Below are 12,500 nucleotides of genomic sequence, written 5' to 3'. Positions count from 1 at the left end.
TATTCATCGATTTATGTATTCAACCCCCGCCCCCTTCAGTGCAGCACAGAAAACATCCCCAGTCCTGGCAACTCATCAAAGTCTGACCTACTGTCTTACGAGTAGCATCCCTCTTCATGTTTTGAGATAATCACCCACCACCACCCCGCATAAACGCCACAACGGATCAGCTGATACTATACCGGGAGGGAGACTTCAAGGCGGGCGATTCTGGAGCTTACACCGCCTTTAAAAAAAACAAAAAGCCGTGGAGAGAGTAAGTAGAAGATTCCCTTCGCTCCCTACTTTGGGGAGCGGAAAGGAACTGGCTGGAGAAAAATTCAATTTCTCTTCGACTTCTTCCCCCAGTCTCTCGTTCCTTTCCCGGATTAAGTGGTTGTCGACGTAATCTTACGTTTGCAGGCACTCTGCCCCCATTCCGACTCGTCAAGAAAAGAATGGGTTAGGGACACACACATACACACACACACACACACACACACACACAAACACACACACACACACACACACACACACACACACACACACACACACACACACACACATATATATATATATATATATCTATATGAGAAATCATTTCCGATGTAATCTATCAGTTACCTTTTTTTAACAAGATATCTTGTTGTATTGTTTATTTTGTGTGTTTTTTCTCTCTAATTTCTTTTAACTTCATTCTTGGGTTGTTTGGGAAGTCGTTGGATTGTGACTTATCCCTGTGAATCCCTATGATTGAGAACACCACTAAACTATGATTGGTGTCTCTGGATCACTTACCATAGGGGATGACAGTTCACCGCAAATACCGGGGTATGTGAAGAGTCTGCAAGGGGACGAAACTACAGTCATATCAGGCATGCAGTTGTCTTTCTTCCACGGAGAGAAATCGAATGGCCCACATTTTGCAGTTTTTGAGGGGTTTCTAATACATATATATATTTTTTACACTTCCATTTTATTTAATCTTTGCACAGTTATTTTGAAAGAACGGAAATGTTTAGTTGTTACCTGTGATTGTTTTCCTCCACTGAGAGAGAGAGAGAGGGAGAGGGAGGGAGGGAGAGAGAGAGAGAGGGAGAGAGAGGGGGAGAGAGAGGGGGAGAGGGAGAGAGGGAGTGGGAGAGAGAGAGAGGGGGAGAGAGGGAGAGAAAGAGAGAGAGAGGGGAGAGAGAGAGGGGGAGAGAGGGAGTGGGAGAGAGAGAGAGGGAGGGAGAGAGAGAGAGAGAGAGAACAATCATTCTCAGTAAATATTGTTTCCGCAAATCTAGAACAATTTATCGTGCCAGAGTTGAGTTAAGGTCATTTGGAACGATTGTTTTCGTGCATTTGAAACGAAACTGCAGGGAACAGCACATACAACAGTGCATTAGTTTCCAGGGAGACAGAGCATAGTAATGTCTGTGGTCTGAGAGAGAGAGGGTGACAGACAGACAGACAGACAGACAGAGACATAGAAAGAGACAGAGACTGGCAACCGGATTCTCTAATACAAAGACAGAGACAGAAAGACGGGAAGAGAGAGAGGGAGAAGCGAGAGAGATAGCTTTGCTTTTAGGAATCCCCACGGTGCTTCTTTCATCATTATCCTGACACTAATGACGTTGAAGAAAAACCCCAACTTTTTCCCGTGTTTGTTTCTTTGATTTTTTTTTTATGTGTTGTTTTCATTGTTCCCTCTTTCGTGACGTTTCAGTGGCATCATCCCACAGTCCCCAATCCCCCAGATACAGCCACGTCCATCCCCCCACCCCACCCCCCACAATCAGATACAGCCAATTCCACCCCCACCCCCACCCCCCACAATCAGATACAGCCACGTCCAATCCTCACCCCACCACCCCCACAACCAGATACAGCCACGTCCACCCCCCACCCCCACAACCAGATACAGCCACGTCCACCTCCCACCCACCCCCCACAACCAGATACAGCCACGTCCACCTCCCACCCACCCCCCACAACCAGATACAGCCACGTCCACCCCACACCCCAGCCCCCAAAACCAGATAAAGCCACGTCCACCCCCCACCCCCACCACCCACAACCAGATACAGCCACGTCCACCTCCCACCCACCCCCCCACAACCAGATACAGCCACGTCCACCCCCCCACCCCCCACAACCAGATACAGCCACGTCCACCCCCACCCCAGCCCCCACAATCAGATATAGCCACGTCCACCCCCCACCCCACCCCCCACAACCAGATACAGCCACGTCCAACCCCCACCCCCACAACCAGATACAACCACGTCCACCTCCTACCCCCACAACCAGATACAGCCACGTCCACCCCCACCCCACAACCAGATACAGCCACGTCCACCCCCCCACCCCACAACCAGATACAGCCACCTTCAACCCCCCCCCCACAACCAGATACAGCCACGTCCACCCCCCACCCCACAACCAGATACAGCCACGTCCACCCCACCAGCACAACCAGATACAGCCACGTCCACCCCCTACACCCACCCCCACAACCAGATACAGCCACGTCCACCCCCCACCCCACAACCAGATACAGCCACGTCCACCCCACCCCCACAACCAGATACAGCCACGTCCACCCCCTACACCCACCCCCACAACCAGATACAGCCACGTCCACCCCCTACACCCACCCCCACAATCAGATACAGCCACGTCTATCCCCCACCCCCACAACCAGATACATTCACGTCCATCCCCACCTCCACACCCATAATCAGATACAGCCACGTCCACCCCCCACCTCCACAACCAGATACGTTCACGTCCACCCCCATCTCCACCCCCACCTCCACCCCCACAATCAGATACAACCACGTCAACCCCCCACCCCCACAATCAGATACAACCACGTCAACCCCCCACCCCCACAATCAGATACAGTCACGTCCACGCCCCACCCTCACAATCAGATACAACCACGTCCAATCCCCACCTCCACAACCAGATACAACCACGTCCACCTCCTACCCCCACAATCAGATACAGCCACGTCCACCCCCCATCCAACAACCAGATACAGCCACGGCCACCTCCTACCCCCACAACCAGATACAGCTTCGTCCACTCCCCGCCCCCCACAACCAGATACAGCCACGTCCGCCCCCTACCCCCACAACCAGATACAGCTTCGTCCACTCCCCGCCCCCCACAATCAGATACAGCCACGTCCACCCCGATCCCCACGAAAGCGTAGTGACTGACCATGAACGCCACACTGCATCTGCTACAACAATTGAAAAAAAAAAAAGAAAAAGAAAAAAAAAGTGACATCTGGCTGATCTTCACATCGCAGGCAGGCTACATACTGACGACAGCATTTCAGGCTTGTGGAGCCAGACTGAGTGAGCAACCCCCACTCCCTCCGTAGAGTGTATACAATAACCAGTCTCCTCCAACATTTCCCATAAATCGGACGTGTCCGACGCTTTTGACATAAACTCATTACAGTCAGGGAAGTAGAGAGGAGCTGAGGCCGCCCTGAGAGCGGGGCAGGGAAAGGTGCAGAGTCTGGAGAGTCTGGATTATGTATCTGATGATGTTGAAGACATGGTGATAACTATGGTGCCGATGGAGGTCCGTTTAGGTGACACGACTGTGCGCTTCCTTTCACGGTAAATCCCGTCGTCGTTTAGGTCCGAGAAATACAGACACCTGAAGTGTTGATCAGGAAGTTCGAGCAGGGTCTCTTCAAGAAAACATGAGCTCGCAGTAAAGAGGGCATTTCGTGGGGGCAAAAAAAAATCAGTTTTCACACACACACATGCGCGCACGCACGCACACACACACACATACACACACACGCGCGCACACACACACACACACACATATATATATATATAATAATAATTCTTTATTCAGACGTCGTTCTGAAAAAAATCTAAATTTGCCACAATCAATAATGATAAGGACAGAAAATATGATTTGAATACAGCCACGTAACATTGCCATCGCTGCCGACTGAATTATATTTTGTCTTGTAATTATGTTTCTTGTCTTGTAATTAGCTTTGACAAAGTCCTTGCAGTCTTTCAGCAAAGAGCCAGCACATCACTCAGGCAGCAGTTGGGTCCAAGCCAGTGCTTTCACCCGTGAAGATCCCGTCAGCGCCTTTCAGTACTGAGTCAGATGTATCCTCTTTTCTGTCGCTTTCTGTTTTCATTTTTTGCTGCCCCCCCCCCTCTGCCCCCCTCCCCGCACCCCCCCCCCCCAACCCACCCTACTCCCTTTCTGACAAATCTTTCATTCTGTCTTACCAGACTGTGTACATTAACTTTTCCCGGTAATTTTTTGCCCCCTCTGTTCTGTTTACCTGTCTGCAAAACATGACTAATTTGTATTTGTATTTCTTTTTTTCACAACAGATTTCTCTGTGTGAAATTCGGGCTGCAATAAATACAATACAAAGCAATGCAATACAATACATTACAATACAATACAATCCATTACATTACAATATATTACAATACAATACAATACAATACAATGCAGTACAGCCTGACGGATGATCACACAATAACGTGACACAGTCAATTGTCTGGCCAACACTTCGCGCAAAGTCTCCAGCGACCCATTGGCTAAAAAAAAAAAAAGTGCCAACTATTTTGCGATACAGAAGTGGAGTAACTGAAACTGACAAGTGATGTCATTATAGTTTAGTGCATCTCAGTAATTAATTATTCTGATAGCTCTTTGTGTCTGTCTGTTCGTCTGTTGCAGTGTCTGTTTTCCTGTCTGTCTCTATCTGTTTCCGCCTCCACACTCTTTCTGCCCTCCCCCTCCCCCCTCTCTCTCTCTGACTTTTTTATTTTTTATATCTCTCTCTGTCCGCTTTCTCTCTGTGCCTCCATAGCTGTCTGTCTTTATCTCTATCTGTCTCTGTATTTGTGACGTATGTCTGACGATGTCTGTCTGTCTTTCGAAATGTCATTAACACATTTGGCCCACGAGTAATTTACACTTCCCCCTAAAATCTTAATATTTCAAACGGATCGCAAGCTTATTCAATTGGACAAATAATAATAAAAAAATATTTTTTTAAGGAAAACTTCATAGATTCGAAATTGTAACACACACACACACACACACACACACACACACACACACACACACACACACACACACACACACACACACACACACGTATATATATATATATATATATGTGTGTGTGTGTGTGTGTGTGTGATATATACGTGTGTGTGTGTGTGTGTGTGTGTGTGTGTTACAATAAACACACACACACACACACACACACACACACACACATATATATATATATATATATATATATACGTGTGTGTGTGTGTGTGCGTGCGTGCGTGTGTGTGTGTGTGTGTGTGTTTATATATGTGTGGTGTGTGTGACAGAAGTAATTAAACACAAAACAATATACATATACACATAAGTAGTCACGCACATTGAACAGTTGACAAATAGAAGAGGGGAGGAAGGGGGGGGGGGGGGTACGGGCGGGCAGGAAGGCGATACGGGGGTGGGACTGGTGGATGGGCTGGGGGGGGGGGGGGCGGGAGGGGGGGGGGGGCTAGGTGACCGTGAGCCGTGCCAGGAACTGGATCAGGGTGAGTATGACTGACGTTCCCTGACAGCTTGATGGAGAGGAGGCCAAGAGTGGCCAGCAGCCAGACCTCTTCATCTTGCCACAATCGGTTAGCGCCACCTTGGCCCCGTGGTTACAGGGGGGCCGTGGGATCGATCCTCTTACGACCTCGGGTTGGGTTGAGACATAGAACCTTCATCATCAGTTTGGCGGTGGGTTGGGCTGGTATGATCCGTAATAGGAGCGTCGTGCGTGCTCAAAAACCCGTGTGTGTGTGTGTGTGTGTGTGTGTGTGTGTGTGTGTGTGTGTGTGTGTGTGTGTGTGTGTGTGTGTGTGTGTGTGCGCGCTGTGGAACGTGTGTATATCGGGAAACAACGCGTGGGTATGTGTTTTTGTGCGTGCGTGCACACGCATGCGTGCGTCTGAGTATGCATGTGTGTCTGCCCTAAGTTTGTCATGTGTTGATTGAATGTCCGGTATAGTAATATCACTTAATTTAGAAACTTGATTAAATTTGATTAGACTCTCGCAACCCAATTCTGATATCATTTCAGCCATGGAAAACGAAGGATCCTGAACGACAAAGCAGAATAGATTGCATTGAGCATTTTGTTTCGGAGACCAGCACGCTCCTTTTTATGTTGATTGCTTTTGATTGATCCCAATTCCGTGGCCAAAAAGCATTACATATGCCCATATGGAACATGGAAGTGGCAGTTGGACAAACGTGAAACAATCAAAACAAGAGCAACACACACACACACACACACACACACACACACACACACACACACACACACACACACACACACACACACACACACACACACACACACACACACACTGGACGTGTGTTGATGAATTCTTTGCAGCAATAAATATGATTATTGACAATCATCAAACGTCAGATGAAAAGAAGCAGCGAAATCTCCATAAATCTGAATGATGACTGATGATGAGAACGTGGCCCACATGATCCGACCACCATCCATTCGGCCACCACCTGTCACTAACCGGACAGAGCTGTTCTCCTCTGTCATGTGTTGGATTTTTTTTTTTTTCTGAAAGTAATCAGAGAGAGGTTTTACTATTTGAAACTGCATATAGTCCTCCCTAAATGTGATCGACACAAATGTTCATTGGTTGTTGTTGGATATCATCCCACACTGAAATTGGTTTCATCCCCTAAATGTGATTGACACAAATATTGAGTGGTTGTTAATGAAAATAATTAACAATAATAACAACAATAATAATTCATTTTTATATAGCGCTATAATTCAAGCATAAGCAAACTCTAAGCGCTTTACAAGTCCAGCATCTAAAGTGAAACAAGAAAGCACATAAAAAGTAGTAGAAACATATAGAACAGAATCATTAATATTATAAAAACACAATGCACAAAACCCACAAAGTTAACGTACTCTCAGTACTACAACTGTTAGACTCCAACACATACACTAACACACACACACACACACACACACACACACACACACACACACACACACACACACACATGATTAAACGGCTGAGATAATAGCAATTTTGTAAAAATTGTAAAATAAAGTTTTGGATAGAAAACGTAAAAGGGGTAAAAATCGGCAGTCATTCTCCCTTTCGATCCACACCACCACCATCCATCTACCCACTCGCATTCTCTCTACTCACTCATCGCACACACTCACGTTTTGTTGTTGGATACCACCCCACACTGAAATTGGTTTCATTCCCTAAAATCAATGTGAATGGCGCAAATGTTGATTGGTTGTTGTTGAACACCACCCCACACTGAAATTGGTTTCATTCCCTAAAATCAATGTGAATGGCGCAAATGTTGGTTGGTTGTTGTTGAACACCACCCCACACTGGCTTTTCCCTTTTAGCGAGCATGAAGACAGAGCAGCAAAAGGGAGCTGGGGTCGGGGTGAGGGGCAGGAGGCAATGAATTTTACATGCAGTATAGATATACATTGCTTGATTTTATACAAAGAAATGAGAGTAACACATTAAAAAGAAAAGAAAAAAACAGCGTTTATAAGTGCTTCAATTCCATTTTAAAACTTCGTCAGTGGCGAAATTCAATTACAAAACCTCGTCAGTGGACACCCTCAAAGTTTGGCCCGATTCGCAGGACCTTTTTTTTAAAAAAAAGTTTGAATTTCAGAGTTTTATCTGATCCATTCCGAAATAGATACTGCTCTAAACCAAGTGCATTTTTGGTGACATTACGGTTAAGCATATCATTTTGACTGTGAGTTAATGAATCCTTACTTGCACAAATGTGTGTCATAAAAAGTCGCTGGGAACGTTGATGTTTTTGACTTTTTACATTCACTATCAGTTTTCTTTTGTTAGATGAACAATCTTCCTTGTACGAAGTCCATCCAGTAATTGTCTGTAATTGTACTTCCATGCATTTTGAATATTCACCCTGGATTCCTTCCTCCCTCTACCCTGTTTCCAGCAATTCATCATCCTACTTCCCTCCCTCGTCTCCTTCCTGTTATTTCATTCATTTTCAAATGATGACATTCAATCGTGAATATTGATACTTAAAATCAATTTCTGTACGTGTGACGGGACATTAAACAAAATTCATCCTCCTCCTCTGTTATGACGTCACAACACTTGTTGACACCGACATCCGGTCATTTAGCTAGATACGTTCAAGTTTAACTTCGACATTCACATTTAAAAGCATGATATCCGTTCCAGCTCTGTTGGGAGTTGCTGAGTTGGGGCTGGGTGTAGATAGACCATCAAGCACATCTTCCTTTCATTGGACTGTTTCTGACTGTTTGGTCACAGAAATACACGGGAAGCAGCCGTTAGAACCGATGCGGAAATACTCCAGATTTAGCAATCCACGACAGAGCTGTGTGGGTCAAAGTAACCATGCTAAACCCAGCATGCACCAAGAAAAAACATAACGAAGGAAAGAAAAAAGGAAACAAAAACTGTTCTTATCATTTCCCATCCTTCTATCGTTAAGTCACTCCGGTTAAAAGGCATGCAAAACTTACTGCAAACAATCATTCCTCTTCAAACATCCTCAAATCTTAGAAGCATGCACGGAACATTTCCCCCCCCTGCTTTCTGGTAAAGAAAACTCCTCTGTTCTGTTCATTATGAGTAATTCTCTACACACAAGATTCATTGCGGACGACGGTACGTATGGTGCTTCTGTGTGGATTTTGGCAGTTGTATTTTGTGAACAGAAAATACGGTTTCAGAAGTAGTTATTTTTCATGACTCGTTCTTTATGTATGTGATGTCAGAATGACATGAAGTTTAATCGCAGGTGAAGGAAAGTCACTAACCTTCCTGTACCACTGTTTCTACGCCTTGATCAGTTTCAGTTCAATGGAAGTGTCAAAGCGTGTGAAATGATCATTATACGCTACACCACATCTGGTGTAAAAAAAAGAAAAAGAATGGCAGATGCCTGATTTGCATATAAATCCAACGCACTGATCAGGCCTTGATCGGTTTAAGCGAGTAACCAATCGTTATTGTCAGCAGTATCATTGATGGTTTAGTGCCCATCTTCGGTCAGAGATCAAACTCCGGAGCACTTTACTATAATCATAGTCGCTCCCCATATTTTGTTCCCTTCAATAATCACCCGCTTCTTCCTTTTCTTACCTTCGTCTCAGATCCTCCACCACCCCCTTTTCTTTTTCCCGTCCTCCATCCCCACACCTTGCCCTCCTCCTCCCCCCTCCCACGCTCCGATCCGTCAAGGTCCTTAGGTCTATTGGACTTGTTATGCGTGCTATTGGGGGCCATTTGTCACTGCCCTCCGCGGCGATATTGTCCACCCGTTCCAGCGTGCACACACTCCTCCATCACCTCGACAGGTGGGGAGAGGGCAGGGGAGAGGGAGGGAGACGAGAAAAAGGCAAGAGGAGGCTGGGAGAGGGAGGAGGGGAAGAGGAGGGAAAGGAAAAGGGTGTGGTGGTGGTGGGGGATTGCGTGTCTTAGGAGTTCCTGCTCGGTCGTGTTCTTCTCTGCCTCGTTGTAGGGATGATGGAGAGATGCACACAGTTTGCAGTGTCGATGAGGGTGGTGACAAAAAAAGAGGGTTGATAAGGGGGGTGGGGGGAAGGGAGGGAGGATGGGGGGAGGGGGCGGGAAGGAGTCTAAATGTTCCGGCCAATCAGTCTTCTGTCCAGGCCTGGCAGTGAGCAGTGGCTGTCGTGACTGTGCTCACATCAGGCCGTCGGCGTTCTTTGTCCCCCTACACTTCTCACGTCAGTGCAGGTTCACGCTCTGTCGCTGCATCAACTGAAACCAAACCCAAACTGACCAGGCCCAGCAATACCAGCCACATCAGTTCAGGTAAAATGATAAACTCAACGTGAATAACACCAGTTGAAATCAAGCAAACTTCCCCCACATCGATCGTCTTCTGTCTTTCTTTAAAAAAACAACAACAACAACAACACAATATCAAAATTAATGTATTGTCCTTCGGGGAATTATGCACATTTAGCTTTACTGTATGAAAGCGTACCCTTCCAACATTATGTACTGATCTTTGAGAACAACAGAGTTGCAGTTTAAGCATGGCTGTTTGGAGAGTCCCAAAACAAGCAGAAATGAACTAATTTCCTGCTGAATCTGTTCCTTACTGAACACCATCCTGCAGCCTTTTCAGCCTTTTCAGCCAGTCCAAACCGGAGAGTGAAAAGATTCTGACTCCTGAAAATTATCGGAACACAAACTACAGGATTTTATTTCTTTTTTTTGCGGAGTGACACACACACACACACACACACACACATATATATATATATATATATATAATGTGTGCATGTCTTTTGTTTCTACTGTGGCAGGTTTTGGAAACATCGTCCAATAAATTTTTGTCTGATTATCTTAAATAAGTGGACTTGATTTCCCAAGGGAATAAACTGAGAACAGTATGTGTTTTTCATATTATCTGATTCGTTTTGAAGGATAGCCATTATCCCCTTTTTTTTAATTGCCAATCCATACTTCCTGAATATGCAACTTACAGACGATACATTGTTTTTTGCTTCAGAAATTTTCTCTCCTCTCCATGTGATACTTATGCAGATTTTAGGTGGGATTCCTTTCAATACAGAAGAGGTTCTTGTCATGTTTGGGAAATCTGCTTCGTACTTATGTTGGAGATTTTCTTTTGCAGATGGCAACTAGAAATCCGAGCATGACGATCTTCTACAAGCAGAAGACACAGGTGCTGTGAAAGATCAAGTTGTTTCTTTTCCTGTGTTAGAGTCAGGGAATAAATTCATAGTTTCCCCTTTTCAGCCACACAGATGCATTGATATTCAAGGTCAAAGGTCAAGCTCACAGCGAATCATACCGTTTGAGTTCAGTATCCAGTCTTCATGGAACATGGTATCATGACTGGCCATGGTGAAGACAAATCCCTTGTGGGAGTAGAGGTCAAAGGTTAACGTTAAAACATGGCACAATGGAAAACGATTGATGAGTCTGGGTTTGCCATCCAACCTTCATGATCCTGTCAACTGCAAACCATGTTGTTGCTGCGGGTTCTGGTACAAGCGTTCAGTGCACGTGGCACACAGGACCTCGTTTTGTGCACGTGGCACACAGGACCTCGTTTTGTACACGTGGCACACAGGACCTCGTTTTGTACATGTGGCACACAGGACCTCGTTTTGTACACGTGGCACACAGGACCTCGTTCAGTGCACGTGGCACACAGGACCTCGTTTTGTGCACGTGGCACACAGGACCTCGTTTTGTACACGTGGCACACAGGACCTCGTTTTGTGCACGTGGCACACAGGACCTCGTTTTGTACACGTGGCACACAGGACCTCGTTCAGTGCACGTGGCACACAGGACCTCGTTTTGTACACGTGGCACACAGGACCTCGTTTTGTACACGTGGCACACAGGACCTCGTTTTGTACACGTGGCACACAGGACCTCGTTTTGTACACGTGGCACACAGGACCTCGTTTTGTACACGTGGCACACAGGACCTCGTTTTGTACACGTGGCACACAGGACCTCGTTTTGTACACGTGGCACACAGGACCTCGTTTTGTACACGTGGCACACAGGACCTCGTTTTGTGCACGTGGCACACAGGACCTCGTTTTGTCATCACACCCACACAACCAACACGAAGACCACCACTCAAAGTCAAGCGGAAGGGAAAAACTAAATCCCGGTACTTGTTACACTTCGCTATCATCTGTTCCTGGACTGTCGTCCTATTTACTGCACCAGCACTTAACAGCTGTCTGGGTGGGAAACGTGAGGCAAGATCTCCGTTAGGAAAGACGTCACAGTCCAATAAATATTCCGTTTACAGACCAGAGACCTCGCTACCAATTTACTCACCAGACAGACGAGACGTTAGACGTCTAGACTGACTGTCTGCCGAAAAGTCATTGGAAACAAGACCTGAATACGGCACACACTCTGATTTAGTTGGACCAGTCAGAAAACCTTGCGATTGCTTGGGCTGGAAACGACAAGAAAATGAATTGAGCTTATTTCATTATTTGTTTATCCATGTGTTCCTTGGTTCATCTTAGCCAACATAAAATTTCTTTCAATCTGGATTCACGTGACCTTCGTTGGGTAGTTACGTTTAGACTGAAATCCCACTTTGTCCATTGGGGGTTACAGTTAGACTGAAATCCCACCTTGTCCATTGGGGGTTACAGTTAGACTGAAATCCCACTTTGTCCATTGGGGGTTACAGTTAGACTGAAATGGCACTTTGTCCATTGGGGGTTACAGTTACACTGAAATGGCACTTTGACCATTGGGGGTTACAGTTAGACTGAAATGGCACTTTGTCCATTGGGGGTTACAGTTAGACTGAAATGGCACTTTGTCCATTGGGGGTTACAGTTACACTGAAATGGCACTTTGTCCATTGGGGGTTACAGTTAGACTGAAATGGCACTTTGT

The sequence above is a fragment of the Babylonia areolata genome, chromosome 1 (genome assembly GCF_041734735.1).
Source record: "Babylonia areolata isolate BAREFJ2019XMU chromosome 1, ASM4173473v1, whole genome shotgun sequence".
Taxonomy (NCBI): domain Eukaryota; kingdom Metazoa; phylum Mollusca; class Gastropoda; order Neogastropoda; family Buccinidae; genus Babylonia; species Babylonia areolata.
Note: the sequence above shows the minus strand (reverse complement) of the source record.